This window comes from Acinonyx jubatus, chromosome B1, assembly GCF_027475565.1.
Source record: "Acinonyx jubatus isolate Ajub_Pintada_27869175 chromosome B1, VMU_Ajub_asm_v1.0, whole genome shotgun sequence".
Classification (NCBI taxonomy): domain Eukaryota; kingdom Metazoa; phylum Chordata; class Mammalia; order Carnivora; family Felidae; genus Acinonyx; species Acinonyx jubatus.
This window is the reverse complement of record NC_069382.1, coordinates 13,092,498-13,115,150: the sequence shown is the minus strand read 5'-3', so window position 1 is coordinate 13,115,150 and position 22,653 is coordinate 13,092,498. Positions and strand designations below refer to the sequence as shown.

Below are 22,653 nucleotides of genomic sequence, written 5' to 3'. Positions count from 1 at the left end.
AGAGATGGCCGAACTAGCACTAAAGGAACGTGTTGAAGCATGGGTGTCTGGGTGGAAAGGAATAGGCTGAAAAGAGACATGGAGGTAGAGGTGGGATTGTGAAAAGTCCGATAAGACATATCAAGAATTTGGACTTGATCCAAAAGACCTCATGAAGATGTTATGCAGGGATGTGCCACGGTCAGAATCATGATTCCGAATGACAATCACGGCGGTAGTTCAGAAGCTGGATTCAGCAAGAGACAGACGGAGGCAAGGAGACCAGGTAGAAGGGCTAACAAAAGAATCTAAAGACGAGATGAAAAGTGCCTGAACGCAGGGCGTGAGAGTGGGAAGAGTCAGAGAGGGGGGGAGTTTATAATTCCTCTTAAACATATTTCCATTCAGTATGTTGGTTTTTAAAATAAAAAGTCCTCAAAGCACTAAATCCCTTGCGATCAATAAATCTGACTCTCCTGTCATAACTCTTCGTGGCGATTCTGAGTTCCTTAGATTTTAGTGTTCCATAATTCATAGCAAGATGATAAGGCGATAATCTCTGATAAAGTTTGAAATCGTATTCTAGGTATTTTGATACTTGGCCAATTCTTTCTTTCTACGATAAGATCTGTACTTCGTTCTGGTTAAATGTTAAGAAAAAAGGATTCAGGAAAAAGTAAAGCATCGGTTAAACCCCCACCAGTTACGCCTGACAGCTTGGCCTAGGAAAACAAAAATCTCGTATGCAGCACTTAACTGCTCTAACTGGAGTTTCCAAAAAGGCTACATCTTGCACCATGTTTAAGAAAGCTCTTCCTATTACTGAATACTTGTTCAAATATTTAAGCAAGAATTTCATTTGAATGCAGTCGATACGAAATACCTCACCAAGGAAATATTGACCACAAAGTTAAGAAACAGAAACTATAGAAACTATAAATCTTTTGGTTTTGTGTTAACTTTTTTCAGCAAAGCGAGGAGTCCAGAACAGCGGCCACCGAACTACCAACACGTGAACAAGCTTCAAGCGAACACGCTTAGGCGCTTGTAAAAACAAACATCATTCCCATTATTCCCAATGCTAAAATTGAGGTTGGCAAGGCTCTCCTCTTAATAGCTCAAAAACAATTTCAAAAGTAGCAGGAAAAGCAGCTACTTTGCGAAGAGACTAATCATCGTCATTAAAAGATCCTTAAAAGCAAATACAGAATGGTCAGTCGGCCTGGTCACCTTAATTTTTAATGAAGGAATATCTTCAGCTCTGTGGATGCATGAAACAGACTTCTGGAGGAAAATGTACTGTCATTAAAAAGAAAACTGATTTTAACCTTCACCTTCACTGGTAATCTACAATCACAGGAAATAATATTTGAAAACAAAACAAAACTAAAAGGAAATATGAGACAGAGGAAGAAGAAAATCTGTCAGGGCTAGAACAAACAAGGTGGCTATCATAAAATAGCCAAATGGTTTTCTCCACCTCCATCAAGGTCACTTTACTGATCCTGGGCTCAATAAGATGATAATGCATTTAACCACTTTCCTTGCATCTGACTTCGACCTCACAAATCCAAATGGCCTTGTTTAACTACCCTGGCCTTTCAGCATTTCCCTGAACAAAGATAATTAAGGAGATGTACTGCCCCCTACTATCACAGGAATTGAAAGACAAATAAACTTTTAAGAGCACAGCCAGGTGTCTAGTCCACTCATGTACAACTTTTAAGCAGGAGGTAAAATGAAATAATGGTTAAATAATTATAAAAGGTTAACAACGTTAAACTTGTTATATACGGTAATTCTGTTTTATTTAAGAGAAAAAGCATAAAAAGAGTTCCAGGCTACATTTTACAGGTCTCCAGATAGCAGGTTCTCTCTCTGCCTGCCGGATATAGTTTAAGACAATGGAGAAAAGGTACTGTGCAGAAACTAACATGAAAAATTTCATGAAAACTCCCACACATCCTTTTAATTTAAAAACGTTTACGGTGACCCGCATACATACATAAATAGAAAAAAGTGAAGTGTTTTTCCACATTAGTTCTGTATTACTCATTTCGGTAGGCTTCATAATCCATTCTGCTTTGTAAATGTATAAGACAAGATGTTTACGCGAAACAGCATTTAATGTGAAGAGAGGGAAATAACTCTTAAGAGGGAAACTCTTTTTCTTTTAAATACTATAGCACCTGGCTTCCCAAATCTTACTATTGTTTCGATGTGATACTCCCTCAAATATCTGTGTGTACTTCTCTAGTTTTATTCTTCCCCCGTGAAATGAATTTATTGCCAGTAATACGTGTACCATAAACTATTTCTGGGATACCAAAGAAGTAGTTGTTCTCTCCCCATTGTAGTAAAGATTTAAGAGTACATATTTCAAAACTTAAACACATAGGATTCGTAACCGAACAGGCAGGTTTGTAACGAAAATCAACACATAAATTTTAAAGCAACTGGTTTCTTAAGTATTAAAATATATACCCTGCCAAACCTCGTAAAACAATATATAATCAAATAACTGCTACACATCAAATTATTATTCTCTGTGGGGAAAAATTTTTCCACATGTCAAAAAACAGCACATTCCAAATACCTAAATGCACACAGGTTAAAAAAATCTTAGACGTAATTGTGTATCACAATGACCTTTTATTTTAGGCAAAACTGTCATGAAAGTCCTATTAATGTATTCCGTATCCTCTATCGCTAGAGAAATCTGTAACGTCAAGCAATCCGATACATGTAAATATAAAGAATTTCCAATGTAAAATACTATTTAAAGAAAAAATGAAGTGTTACTGTTGGCTCCAAAATAGTCACTATTTGAGGATATAGAATCCCTTTGTATACGATTACAGCCAAAACAGCACTTAGGATCGAGAACTTAACATCTATATTTATACGCTTTAGACTTTTCCAGATCAACGTGATGCAGCAAAATCTTGCTGGTAATCCTCATCTAAAACTCTGGGAAGCCCCCTGCTCCTCTCTCTTATTCTCTAACCTCCTCATCTTTACATTCTTCCCTCTCTGCCTGCAAGTTTCACCACTTGTGTTTGTGTCTGTTGCTGGTGTAGCTAAAAAACCAGGTCACTGGAAGATCTAGCTCTTTAAACACGGTCACAGTTGTGACGGGTTTGTAGCCAAAACTATGGAGAAGTTCTGATCTAACCCAGAAGGGTACAACTCACGTTAGAGTAAAAAAAAAAAAAAAAAAAAAAAAAGTCCAAAAACCAAAAAACGAAAAACTACTGCCCGTAATCCCGTAATCACTTACTTTCGTACTGAGACATATCACTCTATCTCCTTCATGGTACCAAATTCACAACACCCAAACATCCTTAAGTTAGGAAGCATATCCTATTTCTCGAAAGTTTGGCGCTAAAGCACTCACATCCAGGATAAGCTAGGAGGTCAAAGCATGGCTGGAATGGAGATGTGCATCTATGCATACCTATATTTGCACAAAGAGTTAAGAAGTCTATAGTTAAGCAGTGATATACCACGTCAGGGTAAAATGTAAACTTTTTTAATATGAGGAGAAGTTAACAAAAATCACTCCTTTAGATAAAGACTTAAAACAAATATAACATCCTATACTTGGCTTCTGCATTTAGATTGTTAGAGAGGTGGTTTGTAAAAAATCTTCATTCACAATTGTTTAGTCAAAGTCCAGAAAACAAAATAAATTATAAGCATAAAGAGACTGATGCTCCAAAGCCCAATCTCTTAATTGCTGATCAGAGCTGAAAATAGATCTTTTTTTCTCCACTAATTGAATGAGTCTTGTTAAACCTTTTGAAATGCACTTTAGAAAATGCAAGAATACAGCTCAGAACAGGTTCTTTAATTTGGGTCATTTTCTGTTACTTGCAGTAGTGACGGGTGCTTAGCAACGCTGTTCTGGTGGCCCTTTTAAGGAAATGAATACCTGGGATACAGCATTTTAATCTATTTTATGGCATTAATTATCAAGATCACTGTATTTTAGACAGTGCCTCCTTTGCACTTTCCTACATTATGAAAGAAAGGAGTCCCGTGATTAATTGGATATATTATTTGAGATGACAGAAGATCCTGTGAATCCCCTTTCCAAGTAAAAAAAAAATTAATAATAATAATAATAATAATAATAAGGACATAAAAACTAATAGTAAATACAAGTCACAAAGAAGGTTAGCTTAAGTGTTTAGACAAGGATCTTACACTGAAAATCAGTATTCAGACATCTGGAAGGGTGCACGTTAAGTCACTTTTCTTTTTCTAAGTCTTTGAGAAGAATTAAATTCTTTTATGCCGCACATCAGGCGCTGTATCTAAGAAACGTGATGCGACCCGTCCAATGGCCATCGTGGGGGACGATTTTATTTGGTACTCAAAGACTTGCACCGTGTTTCAAACACTGGTTTTAGGAAAGAGGACTTTTACCTGAGAAATGTGAACACGAACAGCCTTTTAAATCATAACCAGGTTACTCACTTTGCGTTTATGTTAATGTGCTCGGGGGATCAACTGGGAGGAAGCCAAGGAAGCAAGGTAAAATAAAAAGCTACCAACCAGTTCTCAAGGAATCGAACTGCCATGTTATCCTCTGTAAATCCATCCGTTCTCATCTCATCAATAATTAGCACAACAGGTTCAAGAAACTAGTAATTAAAAATATTTGGAACACTCCCTTTCCCTTAGCTCTCTGATCTCTCACTTATCCTTGTTCAGTGTACAACTCTTCTAACTTTTCCCTCCTGATCACACAATTCATTTTAGATCCCATGTGCCGAAGAAGGTGACACTCTTCCATAACGGCGTTCTCTATCTTGGCGGCTAATAGGAGATCAAGTGATTCCCTCTTTGTCTGGAATGTACCCTAATTTCAGTCCTTAATGGCCAATTCTTTAAAGCTTTTAACACTTAGCCTCCAAAGAGGAGAAAGACACCAGGTTAACAACCTGCAATCACATTTCTGGGGCAAGTTGCAGTTCATCGGTTCATATAGAACCAGCATCTCTTTAAATTAAACATAGTTTATACTTGATTTCCAATTTATCACCAAACTGTAGATCACAGTATAAAATGAGTCACACCCAAATTTCACAAGTTTTTTAACCTCTTAAGACAGATGGACACTGCTTAGGCTTTGGGGGCTTTGAACCAGTACAGCTGCATTTTAACGCCAGGGAATCTGGTGGGGGAAAAAAAAATGTGGGCCACAGACAGTATATGCTGCACTAAAATATTCTCCTACTGAGACAGGCTCGCTAAGTTAGCTGTATTTCTAAAATGCCTCTCTGGATATTTTCAATCCTTTCTTCAAGACTACTTTAACAATTAGCACAGAGAGGTCTCTGCATGAAGCTCTGAAACATTTAAAACCAGAGAACAAAAGGTTTATTTTAAAAAGGAAAACCTTGGCTTGTACAACTCCAGACGTGAATCTGCTTTCAATTACTGAAAGTATTTCCACTTCAGTGGAAAGGGATCAAATCTTCAACTACACCATCTTAAGGCACTGAATTTGATTATATTAGGCTTTCAGAAGACAGAATGACTTTGTGACACAGGCACATAGACTCTTAACATATCATATCTGAGATATTCCAGAGAGATAGAGACGCCAGCACAGGAAAGGCAGGGAATGTGACTTCCCATCTCTCATTCTGAGAGATGCCACAGATCTTTGTTTTATTCTCTGGCAATACGCACATAAATGGTAGAAAGCTTTCTACTTTACTAGACAGTGCACACGTTTCCCCCAGCCGGCCCCCAACTATTCTTCCAGGAGCAACCTGCATGGAAACACAACGGCAAAGTTGGATTTCTTTTAGAGACTCGGCTGTACAAAACCCTCTCCTGGCAAAAATCACACACGAAGTGTTTCGCAAGAGAAAAACCGCTCTTTTAATTAGCACGATTATTTTGTACCTCTTTCCCCATTAAGCAATCAGTATGATGGATTTTAGTTAATGGAAGCAAAGGGCTGATTAATCTAGGCTCAGTGCAGATTTTAAAACACATCCAAGCCATAAATTACCCAAAATCACGACTGCTAAGATTTGCTCCCCACGAGTCCACCAAGACGCATCGCAAAAGTCACCGAATGCAGGAGAAACGACAGCTTTACCTCGTGGATCAGGACTGTATACTACCCTTTAAAAAAATTTAAAAAAAAAATCCACCTAATAAAAAATACCGGGAACAAAAGACTCCATTCTCCCCGCGGCTACCTGCACCACTCCGAGGGACGAGGAGGAATCCAGAAAGTTCAGCCTTCGCCTCCTCTAAACCCCCAAATTTGGTCCCTCAGGGGTTAAAGGGCCACCTCGTTTCAGATGCTAATGTTGCCTCTGCGGCGATTCTAACCCGCGCGGAGCCGCCTCCCATTCCGACACCACCGGGGAGAGAAGCGGGGCCGCCGCCGCCGCCGTCCCCGCCGTCCCCGAGCGCGGCCGAGCGCGCGAGCGACCCCGCCGCGGGAAGAGCCGCGCGAGGAGCCCCGCCGAGAGCCGCGCCGGGAGCCGCGCGAGGAGCCCGCGCGCCGCCCGGCCGCCCAGGCCCCGGCCGCCTCCGCCGCCGCCGCCTCCGCCGCCGCCGCTCACCCACCTTGCCGCGGCGCGCCCTCGCTGTGGCCGTGCGGAGCCGAGCCCGGCGCTGCCAAGTTGCCTCGGTCTGGAGCGTATCATGTTACAGCGCCGGGCTCGGGGCTCCGGCTGCGAGCGGCAGCCAGACATGATAGGCTGAGGCTCCTCTGTTTACACCCGGCCGCGGAGGGGGCGGCGGCGGCTCTTAACCCCTTCGCTCCGGGCCGCCGCCGCCCCGCCAGCCCTGCGCCCCGCCGCCGCGGCCCGGCCGCCGCCTTCCGACCCTTCCTTCCACACACACGCGCGCACACACACACGCGCACACACACACACGCATGCACGCACACGCACACACACGCCGGGGCATTTTAACAGCCATGCCCCAAACGAAGAGTGTGAAAACTGCACCAAAAACTGGTTACGGGCGTGCTATGAAGACCTGATAGGAGGTACTCCACCAACACACACACGCACACGCACGCACACACACCGGCAGCCCGTAAAACACCGATATTCTCTAATGTGGTTTTTCGGGTGGCTGTAGATTTTGCCAAACAGCTTTCCTCCAGAAGCACTACTTTGCTGTGCTCACAAAAGGACCTCATTCCCGCGGCGCGTGAATGAATCCCGACCCCCGATCTGCTACCATTCATGCATCCCCCAGCCGAGCTGTTTACTTAATCCAAAGAGAGCGGTGGCCGCGCTCCCCCGGCCTCAGCGAAACTCAGTGCTCCAGCTCGCTGGACGCGCTGCTCGGGAAAGGTGGGTGCCTCGGGGGCGGGAGGGGCCGGGCACCGGGCCTGGAGTCCACAGCGCCGGCGGGGGGACGCGGCGGGGACCGGCTCGGCCCCCCGCGGGCCCCGGGGCTGCGCCGCCGAGACTCGCCCGCTGAGGTCGGCCGGGGGCTGCGCCGCGCCCCCCTCGTGCGCCCGCGGTCTCGGACCCCGGCGACCGCCTAGGGGAGAGCCGGGCCCGCACCCCGGGGAGGGAGGAGGGTCCCCGGGGCTGGCGGCGTGTGCTCACGGGGTCCGAGCGAACTCTGAATGATGTGCCACGGCTGGACAACCCTGATCTGGACTAGCTAACGTGGTGTTCCAACTAGCTTGACTTTTAAATAAAACATACTTCAGTATTGCGGCCCTTCCATTTTTATTTAAAAATTGCCTCCCTCCCCCTCTAGAGCCACTCTTGTCATTATCTTTGTATTGCCTCCAGTCCAACGTCCCTCCTTCCTTTAATTTGTCTTTTTTTTTCTAGAACATTCCAGTCCCCTCAGCTTCTTCCCCCATTAAACTGAGAATTGAATGTGTGTTAGTGAGTTTTGGGATTTACCCGTGTTTTCTTCCAATTCCTCAAGACCCCTCCGTATTTTTATGAAGAAACAGAAAACAAGAAGCAGACGTTACGATGTGGACATCAATCAGCACATCTTTATATGATTAGCTGTCAGTCCACATTGGAACGAACTGCCGTCTAAATACAGACTTAAACCAAAAAATTAATACTTTAAGAAAGGGTTAGTGTGCTCCATTTATCAGTAAGATCCAGTAAAGAATGTATTCTCACCTCAATCTGTGATTCAAAAACAGTAATTTCTTTTTCCTCTGTAGCATACTCCTTTTACCTTGACTTTTGTCACTTTTTACATCTAATGCTACCTATGGTAAGGGGAACACAGCTCATCAACCTCTTGGTGGATACTTTTCCTTCTCTGTTTTCATTACCATCTAACACATTCATCATGGTACATGGAAATGTCTGGTGTTACTCAACGCTTAAGTCTCTACCCCATAGGGTTCTTTTCCTTCAGGCAAGATGGCTCCTCTAAAATCGTGACTCACAAACATTCTGTTACAACATGATTATCACAACCAACATGTCTGTTCTTCCCTGAGTGATCAACATGTTCACCCTTTCATTAGGACGTTAGTAAGGTACCCTAGAAATTGTTTAAACATTTCTTTGACACAGCCTAAATTTCAAAGTTATTTCAGGGTTTTGCAAATCTCTTTAGTCAAATTGGGTCAAAAAACAGAACAATAGATATTTTGTGGGGCTCCAAAAGACTTCTGAGCTCTTAAGCAAATATCTTCCTAAGTCATAATATTTTGAACATGATCGTTTCACAGATCAGGGTGATGTGTGTGACTCTTCCTGTGTGTGTGTGTGTGTGTGTGTGTGTGTGTGTGTGTGTGTGTGTGTTTGTGTGGGGGGGTGTTGCTTGAGGTAATTGCCAATAAACACTACATAACTATTTAGGCCAGAATCTGAAGAGGCTGTTCAATTGGACTCTTAGAGTAATTAAATAGGTAAAACACTGCACAGCTGGAATTTTTCAGGACCTGCGGGTCTTGTCCACGTTTCAGATACGTACCCCTGGATTTTCGATGACACAAATTAGCAGATGTGGATTTGAATAAGAACATTAGAGGACACAAAGGGGAACACTCTAGTGGGAGGAATGAAAGGTTTTAAAATCTTAAATCCCTGTATGGGCCAAGATGAATCTCAAGAAGATTGATATTTGGCCTCCTCATCTCCCCAGATAAATGCTATGTAAATCGGTCACTGATTGATAGCATTTATTAAAATTCCAATTTAAAATGCTAATTAAGCAATGCCCATTTATAAGTATCAGATACAGGTAGGTCAATTTTTATACTGGACTATATTGGAATATTCTACACGTATATATAGTCCTACCTTTTCTGGACACAAAACTAATTATTTCCAAATTGCACAAAGACGGTGTCCCTTGAGAATAATCAAGGGCTTACTTTGAACAGAGCTGAGCAGCAGCGGCAGCAGCCCATGGGGAAGAAGAGGGACAGACATGGTTTTAAACAGTTTCTATCGCTGAATAGGGAAGGATGGTTTCCACATACGTCTTCCCGAGAAAAGACCAGTTTTGTGACCACTCCCACCCATACGTTAAATCACTGCCATCTTGGAAATAAAGGAGTCTAATACAGAGTTCTATAGAGACACAGAATAAGGCCCACATGAAACTTCTATGTACTATAGTTTGCCATATTGATGATATCAGGAATAATTAGCATTATGGATACTGCCTTTTATAACTTAAGCATTTCTTGTCTAAGATCTGCAGAATTCCCCACAGTTCTATGAGCAGACACTATTAAATATGTTGAATTATGTGGCCGTTTTATGTTGTGAATAAATAACCACATGGAATCATGCTTGCGCTATTAAATGAATTTTACTTATAACTGAATTCAGTTCTTTAGGCATAAAAGCCTAATGACTGCACACCACAAGGAAGATTTTTAAAAATGCATGAACCAAACCAAATCAAAGCAAATTGTATTTAAAAAAAAAAAAAAGCCCATGAATGAGCTGTTACTTCAAACTGGCACCAACTTGGCTTTAATATTAAGACTTCTTCTCACCTCTTTCTACTTAGGCCCCAACCCTTGAAAAAAAAAAAAACAAACCCAGAGTTTAACCAAAACTGAGGTGATTACCTTTTTTGGTCGTGATGAGGCACTGAAACCATATTGTCAGAGATGCTAATATAAAGTCAAAATCAAACCCTTTTACCTCTACTGAACATGGGATGTCTGATAACAAGCGACACTGAGCGCTTCATATGACTGTCACTCTACTGAGCATTTGACACATGCCCTTTTTATTTCTCTAAGCCCTTGTATTGTTATCCCATTTTACAGATGAGGAACCGAGAACTTAAAAGAGAGTAATAATGGTCCAAATAGTTACAGAGTACCAGAGCTTAAATTCAGCCCTGAGGCTTAAACCATTTCACTAAAGCATTGACTCAGTGGTTAAAACTGGTATCAGGAGGATAGATTGCTTCCAAAATCCAATGCATCAGGAGAAGCCACGCCAAAGATTTGAAAACATGATTTTCCATGTTTAAAATTGATTGATTGTGGATTTGGGGGGGGGGGGGGGAGAAGAGACACAGCATGTGATTTTCCCTGTGTTTTATTTTATTTTTTAATTTTTTTAACGTTTATTCATTTTTGAGAGACAGAGAGAGACAGAGCATGAGCAGGGAAGGGGCAGAGAGAGAGGGAGACACAGAATCGGAAGCAGGCTCCAGGCTCTGAGCCGTCAGCCCAGAGCCCGACGCGGAGCTCGAACTCACGGACTGCGAGATCATGACCTGAGTGGAAATCGGACACTCAACGGACTGAGCCACCCAGGGGCCCCATTCCCTGTGTTTTAAAGTTACCTTCGGAGTTAAGGTAACCAAGAGTGCACCTATTGCTAGTAGTCTCCGCAAGCTGGAATCTTGCAGTGGAACGAAACTGATTGGGGAGTGGCAGAGGTCAGTATGTTTCTGTCACGCTAGGATTTCGTTTGTCTAAATGGACTTTGGTACAAGTTACACATTTATTTGTAAACTTTTTCTTTTTTAAATTACCAATATGTCAGAGGCACTCAATGTCACCTAAATTAAGGGGCACTGACATCAACAGGTACATAATAATCGTACAATTACTTTGTTACATGCTGTGCATACAGTTTTAGATTTCATCTTCTGTTTTGCAAAGGGTAATTTTGTCGGTAGCAAGAAGGTCTCTACCAGCTATGTGGGCTCTAACATAAAGCTGTATTTAAAATCATATTTCTGGGTCCTTTTCCCAATAGAGTTCAATTATCACTTATACTGGAACCGAAATAATGGTTTGAGAGAAAGGCTCATAATAAAGTCCAATTCATAATTTTCACAGATGTCTAAGAGTAAATCCAAAAGGAGAGTATAATACCTAGGTGATTCTTTGATTTAACCCACAGAACAATCCACCCACGATACAGCTTTTTTATTTCATAACTATCTGCAATGACCCACATCCAAAATCCTTTCCGAAAGGTAAGTTTTCTTCTTTATTTGTAAAGATGCTATTTCACCAAAACCACTAATGCCTCCTGAAATCCCATACTATGTGATAAAGACCTAAGACTCTGTCTTTAGATCTCCAATCATGTTTGTTGTGTATCAAAAGAAGTGATTCTTATTTTTGTCCTAATTCAGGTGACCTTGGGCAGGAGCATGCTGGGTCCTCCACAGCCTGGGCAGGCAGGGAGGAGGAGGAAGCAAGATCTGGGAGTGTGTGATGAGGTCTGGACTCTTTGCAGGGGGCAATCAAGCAATGCACTGCATCCAAAAGGCTTAGTGAGCTTCAGCCCTGTGCTGGCAAGTATCCAAGCGGGAGGGAAGGGGGTAAGGAAGGGAGATCATTCCTCTCTAGTGGTGAGAGCAAGACAGGGGTTCAAGAGGGCAGAGCTTCAAGAGAAATCCAGATGGTCAGCAAGAGTTAGCTGGGGGGTACGTATGCCAGGAACTGGGTATAGAGCTAGAGCCGAGGACTCAAGTCACATCACCAAGTGCCCAAAGGCGATGTTAGAAGGGAGTCTGTGGTAGACCAGTGCATAGAACCCTAGTTCCATGAATAAATCTCCATGATGGGGGGAGCACAGGAGAGGCCAAGAGAGAGGGAGTGCCATTCACCCCTGGAAGGTTGGATACAAGGTCTCAGGCAGAAAGACTAATTCCTAAGCCCACCCAGGGATGGCAGTATTCGTCCATGCTAGACAACTTACTGGGTTCAACCTATTTTTATGTTTCGAAAATAAGGATATATTTGGGGGTGGGGGTCCTTTGAATGTATTCTTTGACAGTCCATGTTTAAGAAACTGAAATGTGATAAATAACAATGATCGCACTGTTTTCATTACAGAGTAATTTTGACCGTCTTTATTGACTCTTGATTTCCAACCATCATTCCATTCACCCAACCCATATTTTCATATTTTAGTGTTAGTTTTCAAACACATTTCCAGTTAAATGTTAAAAAGCTAGGCAATATACCTTTGAAATTAAATATATTACTATAAACACTGTGTCTTCTCTGTTCAGACACCAAGAATCGGTTACTCATTGAAGTTATTAGGTATGAAATTGTCTACAGAGGCAAGGAGCTATTCACCAGGTCAAATCCTTAATGCCGGGGACAGAGCAGAGAAAGCACACAAACGTCTATAGTCGCTCTTGAAAATTTGTAGCATTAACATTTTCAAAAGACTGCCTGTGAAGTATGATAACTTTTTTGCAGTTGATTTAATAAGTCTTTATTGACAAAGTTAGATAATAATTATTATTTTCGGAAGTTTTATGACACAGTCACATGGAACACGTTTTTAGTGATTTTTTTTTCTATTTCGTGAACATAAATCATGTCTAAGCACATATTTTTATATGTCATTTTAGATGTAGGTATATGCTTGATACTCCTGCTTTTTACCTGGCCAATTTCTGCTTGTTCATGACTTGGCTTAGCAGTCCGTTCTTCCATTTAGTCTTTCCTGACCCACTAACAATAGTTTAAGAACCCTGCTTTTGAGCTCCCATTGAACTCTGCAAATACCCTTTTCTAATATTCATCATACTGTGTTCTGCTGCCTATCAACCTATCTGTAACTCCTTCCAGACCATAAACACATGAGGGCAGGGACCACTTCTTTGCTGATTCCCCAGCACTTACTAAATGTCTTGCACTAGAGACACAAATATTGGTTTAGGGATGGGTAGATTGAACTGGAAGCAAATAGTCCAGATTGAAGAGAATGCTTGCTAATTAAAATAAGTCTGTCATTTGTATTTATCACACTGTTCTGTAATTATTTAGTCCTCTTTCTCTCTCCCTCTCTCCCTTTCTTTTACACACACACACACACACACACACACACATACACACACACCCTTAACCTAACCCAGCCTAACCTAACCCACATATTTGAGGGCAGAGACTATGACCTAATGGCACCTAGCACCATTGATAATTTGAGATTGCTATGTTTTAAAACTATAAATGTATACTTTTTCATTCTAAGATTCATGGGATTCTAAAACTGGACACAAACTTAATATGTCATCTAATTTGGTCATACCCTCTGGATCCCCAGACACAGACCACCTATTTGTTTGTTGGCTCTTCTCTTTTTTTAAAGCTCTACCAGGCCGCATCCATTTCAAGTGACACATTACAATAGTTCACACTGTTGACCGTGATCAATTCTATTTTGAGAGTCTCTAAATCTCTGACGCCACAATTTACGCCCAAATGCTCTTGCCCAGGCTTCAGTAGACACAGAGCAGCTGGTCACCATTTTTCTCACTAAGTGCCCTTCATATTCTTGAAGACCGATTCTGTGTCAGTCTCCCCTTAAGATCCTCGTGGCCGTGCTAAATAATCTCGATTGCTTTTATTCTATTTTACTGGTCACTCATGGGTCTAGTTTTCATCTCTCATCATCCTACTGGCTGTTCTCTGAAGCTCCTTCACAGGGGGTGGGGGTGCGGGTGGGGCTGAGAACCACACTGACTGGGTTATCAAGCTCTAGGTTTAGAGGTTTAGGCCCCGGGAGAGGAACAAGTCCTACGAGGAGCCAGAGCGAACGCAAAGACACTGAAGCAAGGATTTCATTTCTTTAAACGTGCCAGCCAGGGGTTCGGAGGTGGAGAGAAGGGCGTTAGTTCTGTGATGTGCGTTTGCTAATCCATCCCACAACTTTGGTGTTTCTGGGAGCAGAAGACGAGGGGCGCTGAGGGAACTGACTCTTGGGGGGGGGTACCTCCATACGGGGGGCACGGCAAGGAAGTTCAGGCCCCAAGGGAGACGGAAAGCAAAGTCTAGGAAATTGGAGAGAATCGGGGGGTGTAGCACAACAGAGAAGCCCCAGGGGAGAGGTGTCAAGAACTGAGGTCGGGACCGTGGAGGGTGATGGTTAACAAAGCTGCATGTCACAGATTAATACTTACGATGATTGAAGTGAAATGCCTGAATTTGGCAGGAAGAAAGCAATTTGTGGCCTAAAGGAGAAGAATGTCTAGCAGAGTAATGGGGTGAAAGTCAGATTTAAAAGCAAGAGGGTGGGGAAACGGAGACAGCCAGTCTGCAAACCAGTGTTTTTCCTCAAAATTTTTAGATTTGAACTGGACTCACATTTATTGAATGCCTATTATGTGCCTGAAACACCTTAGGTATTTTCACACGAGATGCCTTCTTTAATCCGCACAGGGCAAGACTAGTTTTAAACCTAGTGTAGAAAACTGTATTTCCATTACTTAAAATACCCTGTAGGGAAAAATATACTGGTTCTTTTAGGCAACTTTCTACATGAGGTCTCTCTCAGTCTGCAAAAAGCAAATGTGCTTACTTAGGGTCTTATTAGGGTAGCTTCAGCAGCATAAGGGGAATACACATGGGGGATAGATACACATGGGGGAGAAATGAATTTTCTAAAAAGCGGGAGGGAGGCATGAAGTAAAAGCCAGGTTGACTCAGAGGCTGTCAGGGAAGGAAAATTCTACTTGTAGTGTATCTCGTCTTGGGGGCTGTAGCTTCTGAGTGACAGCAAGCTTCAGGGACTGTCTCTTTCTTTGGAAAACCGGTGCAAAGGGAGTTAGGTCGTTCCAAAGGTCTAGAGTAATTAAAGGGAAAATAAAGACATCTATTTAATTGATGCTAAGCAAGGTGTATACATAAGACAAAACATCCTGACTGGTAAGGCAAGTGTCCAGGTGACGCTTTTGACATTACACTACACAGGTGTTTCAATGCCTCCCATCCTTGGAGGCAATTTGATTTTGACACAGAAACCACCATGAAAATACAGCTCTCTGTTATTTTTGGCCAAAGGCCTTTGCAAGACTTTCAACAAAAGGTTTGTACAATGTGATCATTCAAATGAATTTTAAAGATTAAGGCAGAACGAGTTCGAGTATTTTAGAATTAATTTCATAATATTACTCATTAGATCAATATATCACTGTGTCACTTTAACTACAGTCTAAGATAGCTTTAGTGCAGATGATAGGAGCAGCCAGCGTTAAGTAGAAAGGCTCCCACGGTTAGGTACAAGTCTTTGTGGAATAAGCTGTATCTTTTTTGTTTGTATTCTGGTATGGATGTTGGGTAAAATTTACTGTCAAGGAATTTCTGGCAGGGTTTCAGAAGGATGGTTAGAATGAGGAATTTTCTGACTGGCAAAGAGCAGTGAGATGAGGTTGTGATTAACGGCAACTTATGATTAGTGAGAAAGGTCCTAAATTATACCTAGGCATTTATTCCACAAAAAGCCTGGTGATTATTTCCAGCGATTTTAATAAAAACACATAGTGTCATAATCAGTGTCAGGAATATTCACGGCTGTAATTCAGATAAGCAGGTATCTTTTTGTCCGTGCCTTAGATTACTTGAATGGGCATCACTAAGACCACACCACAAAATGAAAGAACCTAAGGGGAACAGAGAGGCTTCGATAGTTGGTAGGTTGGAACCGGTGAAGAAACATCACAGCCCACCCTTTAGGGATTTCTCTACTTCTCCACAAATTCTCTAGGCATCCGAAAATCTGAGTTCTAGACATCACTCTGCTGATTGGCTGTGTGACCTTGCTAAGCCCTAACTTATCTGGGCCTCGATTTTTCCCTCTAAAAAAAGAAATCTCTCGGGTCTTTTGAATCCTTTTTTTTTTTTTAAGCTTATTTATTTATTTATTTATTTATTTTGAGAGACAGAGAGAGAGGAGAGGCAGAGAGAGAGAGAACACCAAGCAGGCTCTGTACTGCCAGCACAGAGCCAGACGCGGGACTTGAACCCACCAACCATGAGATCATGACCTGAAACCAGGAGTCTGATGCTTAACGGCCTGAGCCACCCAGGTGCCCCTCTTTTTCATCCTTTAAATGGCTAGTTTCTCCAATATTCTTTAATGTCTTTGGGTAGGAGTTTTCAGTTCTTGGATGTTTAGATTCAAGCATTTTCTTAACGTTTTTCCTTTTTCCACCTGCTTTTCTGCTGTCCTGATTGTTTTGTTGCCTGTCCATCCAATATCATTTTACAGATCAAACTGTTTGAAGGATAAGTTAAAGGGCCCACTTGGTCATCTCCAAATGGTGACTTCTTAGTGCAGATGTGATTTAGAAGACAGCTATTTTCATCTTTTTTTTTTTTAACGATGTTTATTTATTTTTGAGAGAGACAAAGAGACAGAGAAGGTGACGGGGGAGGGGCAGTGAGAGAGAGAGAGAGAGAGAGAGAGAGACAGACAGGATCCAAAGCCGGCTCTGTGCTGACAGCAGGGAGCCCCATGAGGGGCTCGAACTCATGAACCGTGAGATCATGACCTGAGCTGAAGTCAGCAGCTTAACCGACTGAGCCACCCAGGCACGCCTCATCTTTATTCTACTCCATATATTAACATTCCAGGTGGTAAGATACTGCCCACATTCCAATGCATTTAAGAGGTGAAAGTTTCTTTCCTTCATAAGAACAGCATTGGTGACTTTTTTTCAGAAGCCAAGAGACGTAACAAGGTGTGTGCGAGTGTGTTTGTTATGGGGGGCAATCACGTGTGTGGATTCTTCCTGGCCAAGATTTACATATCTTACAAGATCTCATTCTTCTAATGCCTCTGTGTCCCATCAACAACTTTCAGTTGTTCTACAAGCAGAAGGCTCCTGGTAAGTGGAGTCAGTGCCAGTCTTGAAGAGATCATACAACATCACCAAATGTTAGGACACAAAAGAAACTTGGAGCTCATTGCTCAAACCCTTTGCCTTCTCACAGGGCAGCCAGTATATATAACCCTAAAAAGCAGACATCTCCCCTAAATATTGTTAGCATGACCCCACCCCCAACCCCATCCCACACTTCCTTAAGCAAAGGAAAAAAGTGTTAACAGATGTTAAGGCAAAAGAAACACTGTCCACAGAAAATTAAGAATCCCTGAGACATTCACAATCAAACATGAAACTGCCCGGCCCCCTCTAGTTAATGTGAAATCTAATTAATATTGTTGTAACTAGCAGAGAAAAAAAAATCTTTACCTGAACGTAGAATTAGAATGTTTATAATTTTCCACTTCTTTTTTCACTTCTAAAGGATCAAGAAGCCTTTCCAAAGAGCAAAATACAAATCAATATTCAATTTTCCTCCAATTATGAAGAAATAAACCAACTTCAGGTCTTTCTTGTATCTGTACTGCCTGTGAATTTGCTGCTTTTTTTTACTCTCATGAGAGAATAACTAAGGATTACCTTCCTCTGCAGAGGCAGCAACTACTTATGCCTAAAAAGGGAGTATTTGAAAATTCTTAAATTCATTCTTCTGCCTTTTTCCTTATCCTATTTCAAATCAATTTCCTATTTTCTCACGTTCCTCCTGGCCAGCAGCTGCTCCTTCTGGGCCTTTATCTGGCCCGAGGAAGGCAGGCAGGCAGGCAATTGCCTGTTTAGCTGATGCCAGCCGTGTTTCTATGCTGGAGACAGAATGTCTGAGCTCCATATTACAAGCAGCTTCCAACTGCCCCGTCTTAAAAAGCATCGTAACACTTGGGTCCACAGGCGGGGGTCCCCTGTCTTTGTTTTCATTGGGAATTAAAAAAAAAATTTTTTTTTCTTGGAATACAGTCTCTTATGAAAAAGGGCAACAATACCAATAATCAACTCACAAGTCAAGTCACTAAAGGAAAAAAATTCACCTGCAGCGTAAATACTGAAGATTGAAGAAGTCGTGTCATAAACACTGTATTTGTGGACTGTCTGAGGCAATACACCTGAAGGAAAATAGCTTTCTCTGGGGGCCTAGCAGGGAGAATGGACTCTCCTGAAAAAAACCGTAACTTCCATAAAACCGTGGAACTGGAGAAGACCACGGAAAGATTTCCCCTCACCTTCCCTCGCCCCCGAAATAGACCTCTATAGAAGTGGAAATGGCATCTAGAATTCTTGGTATGTTCGACTCGCTCATCAGACTCTTCTCGGTATATATCCAGAATTGTAAATGGCATTTTTATAGACTTCAAAGATGCCGGCTGAAAAGAACAACCTGCATCCTGGTAATTCCCATGGAAATGCCCCACATCTCTTCCGCATCCATTGTCTGATTGATCTCTGCCAAAGCGGTGTGCCCAGACCTTCAGTTTGGCTGCTGTGGCTGCCCTGTGTTCCCCTAGTGGTCCAGCCCAGCACACATGACTGATTGGCACTCTTGGTAAGGATTACCTAACTCCCTCCTTTGACTTTCTAAGCCTTTTTTTTTTTTTTAAATTTTGTAGTGTACAGAAAAAGAAAAAAAAATATCATCTGGTCTAATCTCTGGGATATAGTTTTATAAAGTCAAGGAAGACAGGACAAAAAAGCAACTTACAAAGAAAATATTCTGATATACTGTTCTTCTAGTTTATTTCTATAAGGCATAATCATCAAGTTCTATCTACTGTACAAGCTACTCATTTCCTGACACCAGACTCCTCTTCTGATTTTCCCATTTTCTCTGAAAGCTGTCGATTCTCACGGTCACGTCCTTTCCCTGTTCTCGCCACGTTCAGGCAGGAGTTGCTATGGCGCTCGTATTTTTACAGGTGCCTCTTACACCCATGTTTTCTTTTTCTTTCCTCTGGAACTTTCTTTCTTCTAAGTCTCATTTCATTACCCCTATGCTAGGTGTGTCAATAACTCTGACACGGTCTCTGCATTCCTCCTCCAGTCCATATGCCAGGCAAGTCTTCCTAATGACTTACTTGCAAACACTCTTCCCATGCTCAAATCCTCATTGGCTGCCTATTGACTACAGAATAAATCCAGTCCTTAGCCTATTATCTAAGAAGACCCTTCGAGGCTCATCTTGCCCTTGGCAATATGATTTTGCTCAGATAGAACCCTACCCTTTCTGTGCCTCCTGTGACTCACAATGCTCCCTCTGCCTAGATGCCGTCCCCTCTCTCCCTTCAACCCTCCCCTCTCTCTCCACCAACCCCCCCCCCCCAACTCCCGCCGCCTTTTCTTTAGCTCTGACTTACATAATCATTGTCAGCTCTCAAGGCCTAATTCACAAATTATGTTATTCCTTGATTTCAATTCCCAGCCAGGCTCATATCCAATCACTTAATGTCTTCAATAGGATGTCCTAGGGGCATCTTAAATGTAACATGTTCAAAGCTAAAATAATCATCTTCCACAAACTTCCTATTGCTTCTGCATTCCGTGTGTCAGTGAGCAAAACCTCTGTGTCCCCGCCAAATGCCCATGAAAGAAACCCGGACGTCAGTCACTCTTGTCTCTTCCGTCGGTGTTGCCCGCCACCCCCCCAACACATTACTCCATCCATCAGCCTTCCACTCTATGTTTACTAATTCCAACACTACAATCACTGCCCTCCTTAATGAAATCCTCAACTCTCACTTGGCTACAGTATCATACCTGCCTCCATTCCCGGCTTCCTCCGACACACTCTTTACACAACATTCAGAAAAAAATCCTTCAAAATGACAGATATAATCATATCAATTTCCTGACTGACAAAGTTTAAGTGGCTCCCCACTGCCATTAAGATAACCTCCCAATTCCTTAGTAGGGTTTATAAGCTCCATTGTGACCCAGCCTCTAAATATATATATATATATATATATATATATATATATATATATATATATATAATTTAACCTGACTACAGTCCAACATAAAGACTTCACATGCTAGAGAAAATTATAATCAAAAATATAGCACATCGTGTGCACATCCAGGTGGATGCCCGATAAACAGTAAACATAAAACATGTTCTGAATTCAACCCTACCACAAATGCCCTTTCGTTCAATTTTGGCAGCCAGAAATTTTATCTATCCTTTCGCGTTTAATGCCATTTTCTTCTCAAAGCCTTCCTCGACCAATTAGTTGACATTAATCTCTTCCTCTCTGTTCCCTTAGCTCTTCATTTCTGATTGTATTACGGCATAATTCCCCTTGCTTGCTGTGGCTGTCCCACAGGCAATTCTAATGCAACGAGTCCAAACTGCCTGTCACTCTCACACCCAGAGCCATGCCTCGCTCTTGTCCTTCAGATTTCGGTTTGTGGATGTCCCCCTAGTTGACTAAGGTAAAGTTTCTTCAACTCCAACATAAGATCATCACCATAGCCTGTTTTTCTGCTCCTTATATTGGTGAACCTCACCCCTCTTTCTGTTCATGGAGCTGCTCCCCAAAATTAGATGCTCATCGTCTTGTGCCTGGACTTTTGAAAGCATCCTAAATATTCCCTCCCTCCCCTGTCCTTCACCTCGTCAGTGCCCCACTTCTGTCACCGCCAGTGACCTCTTAATAACGCCAACCTGCTCGCGTCTCTGCTTTATTTCCGACACAGGCAAATTTCACCTCCTCAGCAGGATGTAGTTTAGGCCTTTGAGAACAGGTCCTGGGCCTTTCTTTTTAAACTTCATCGGCCGCTTTTCTTCAACCCGTCCTAGAATCTCCCTGCATAAAAGGTGCTACCTTCCGCTCCTCACATATACTTTGCCTCGTTGAAGAATAAAAGTCCTAATCACACTCCTCTACACATTAACCAGCAAATTCAAAGAAATCGAACGTTTCCTCCACTGGCCACCTTTGGTGACTCGCCAGACCAAAACCACAGCTGCATTGTGGGATCTATGACAGTGCTGTATCGAGGCCTGATGAAAACTACAAACCATGGGCCCAGGAGTCAGACGGTCCTGGATTCCAATTCTACCTCTTCCACTTACTAGCCGTCTGATCTTGGGGGAACTTCTGGACATTTCTGAGCCTCGGGAATGTACGCAAAGTAACAATAATGTGACACCTATGTCACATCATTGCTGTGCAAATAAAGTGAGATAGTTGAATAAAGTTGGTGTATCTGCAACCGAATTGGGGGCAAATTTTAAATGACCCTGGCTAATACAACTGTAGCTAGTGAGTGACCATGAACGTTTGGTTCTACAGTAATAAAGATTTAGAGGTCTTCCAAATGTCAAAACTCATAACCTCAATTTGATTTAAACTGTTAAAGCAAAATAGTTTTACTCCTCGGCACCACTCGAAATGTTAACTCGATCAATCACTTGAGGCGGTAAATTACTTAAAAGTTAATATTGCATCTAAAGAGTTTAAAATAGAGGTACCACATAAGTAAAATCCTCTTTTAAACTTTTTTAATGTTTATTTATTTTTGAGAGAGAGAGAGAGAGAGGGAGAGAGAAGCACACCTGCAAGCTGGGGAGGGGCAGAGAGAGAGAGGGAGACAAATGATCCAAAGCAGGCTCTGCACTGTCAGCACAGAGCCCGATGTGGGGCTCAAACTCACGAACCGGGAGATGATGATCTAAGCCGAAGTTAGGCACTTAACCGAGACATCCAGGCGCCCTTCGTTTCTATTCTTATCATACTCGTCTAGAGCCATATAGAAGAAATTGCTCATGCAATTTATATATGCGCAAATAAACAAATTTCATCCCCAAATGTAGTACAATTAAGCATTGATTCAAAAGTTATGAAAATTAAATGATTTTGACGGACACAAATAAATATTAAAGTTAGTTTTTAATACCCAAGAGTGCCAAATAATGCTTAACACTCCTATGATTTACCAAATTGGAGAAGAATTTTGAGACAGGGGTTATTTCTGACACAAATTTGTTGTATGTGAACTGGCAAATATTCTTTGAGTCTGGAAGATGAAAAGGTTATTCTCCTGTTTTTGGAATAGTGACAGCCATAACATCCCCAAACACATTTCCCCAAAGAAGATAATGGAGTTGGTTAGAGTCTTTGGAAGGAAGTAGCTTCGGGATCTATTGGGTCAAAAGACAGAGTACGTTTCCTAGCACTGAGAATTATCGGACCTTGCTCTCTGTATGCCGCACATATCCGCACACAATTAAACAGTATTCATCTGTTGGGCTTACCAGACCAGGGAAGCATTTCTGCCAGCAAAATCTCCATAATAAGAATTAGTGACCATCAGAGATAGGAAAAATAACAATACAAATGACTCCCCCATTATCTTGTTTGGTATTATTTACTTCCTCTTGGAGAAATTAAAATACTGTGTGAGGAAAATTCAGCAAAATAAAATGTTTTTAAAATATGCCTTATTATTCTAATGTATGCATTTATGATAAAATACGTGGGCTGCCAAAGTCACACAAAGCCTTCCAAAAGCCCCTTTTTTGGATTCCCTTGGTTTGGCTTCATGGTTCCAACGGATTGGTTGAATCAATAGCTGAACCAAAGAAAGCCAACCGTTGGC

At 42.0% G+C, this 22,653-nt stretch overlaps 1 protein-coding gene across 17 annotated transcripts in view; it reads right to left on the bottom strand.

Annotated features, from left to right (window-relative positions):
* The window catches only part of TENM3 (teneurin transmembrane protein 3), a 1,268,347-nt gene that overhangs the window by 337,476 nt on the left and 908,218 nt on the right, over nucleotides 1-22,653 (bottom strand). The window contains exon 1 of one of the 17 annotated variants that reach the window (XM_053216265.1): nucleotides 6,580-6,738. The exons of 15 other annotated variants lie outside the window; for them this stretch is intronic. The gene's annotated coding sequence lies outside the window, so the exon portion shown is untranslated. Of the gene's footprint in view, nucleotides 1-6,203; nucleotides 6,428-6,579; nucleotides 6,739-22,653 lie in introns of those variants that run through there. One more of the 17 variants, XM_053216266.1, reaches the window with a different exon arrangement.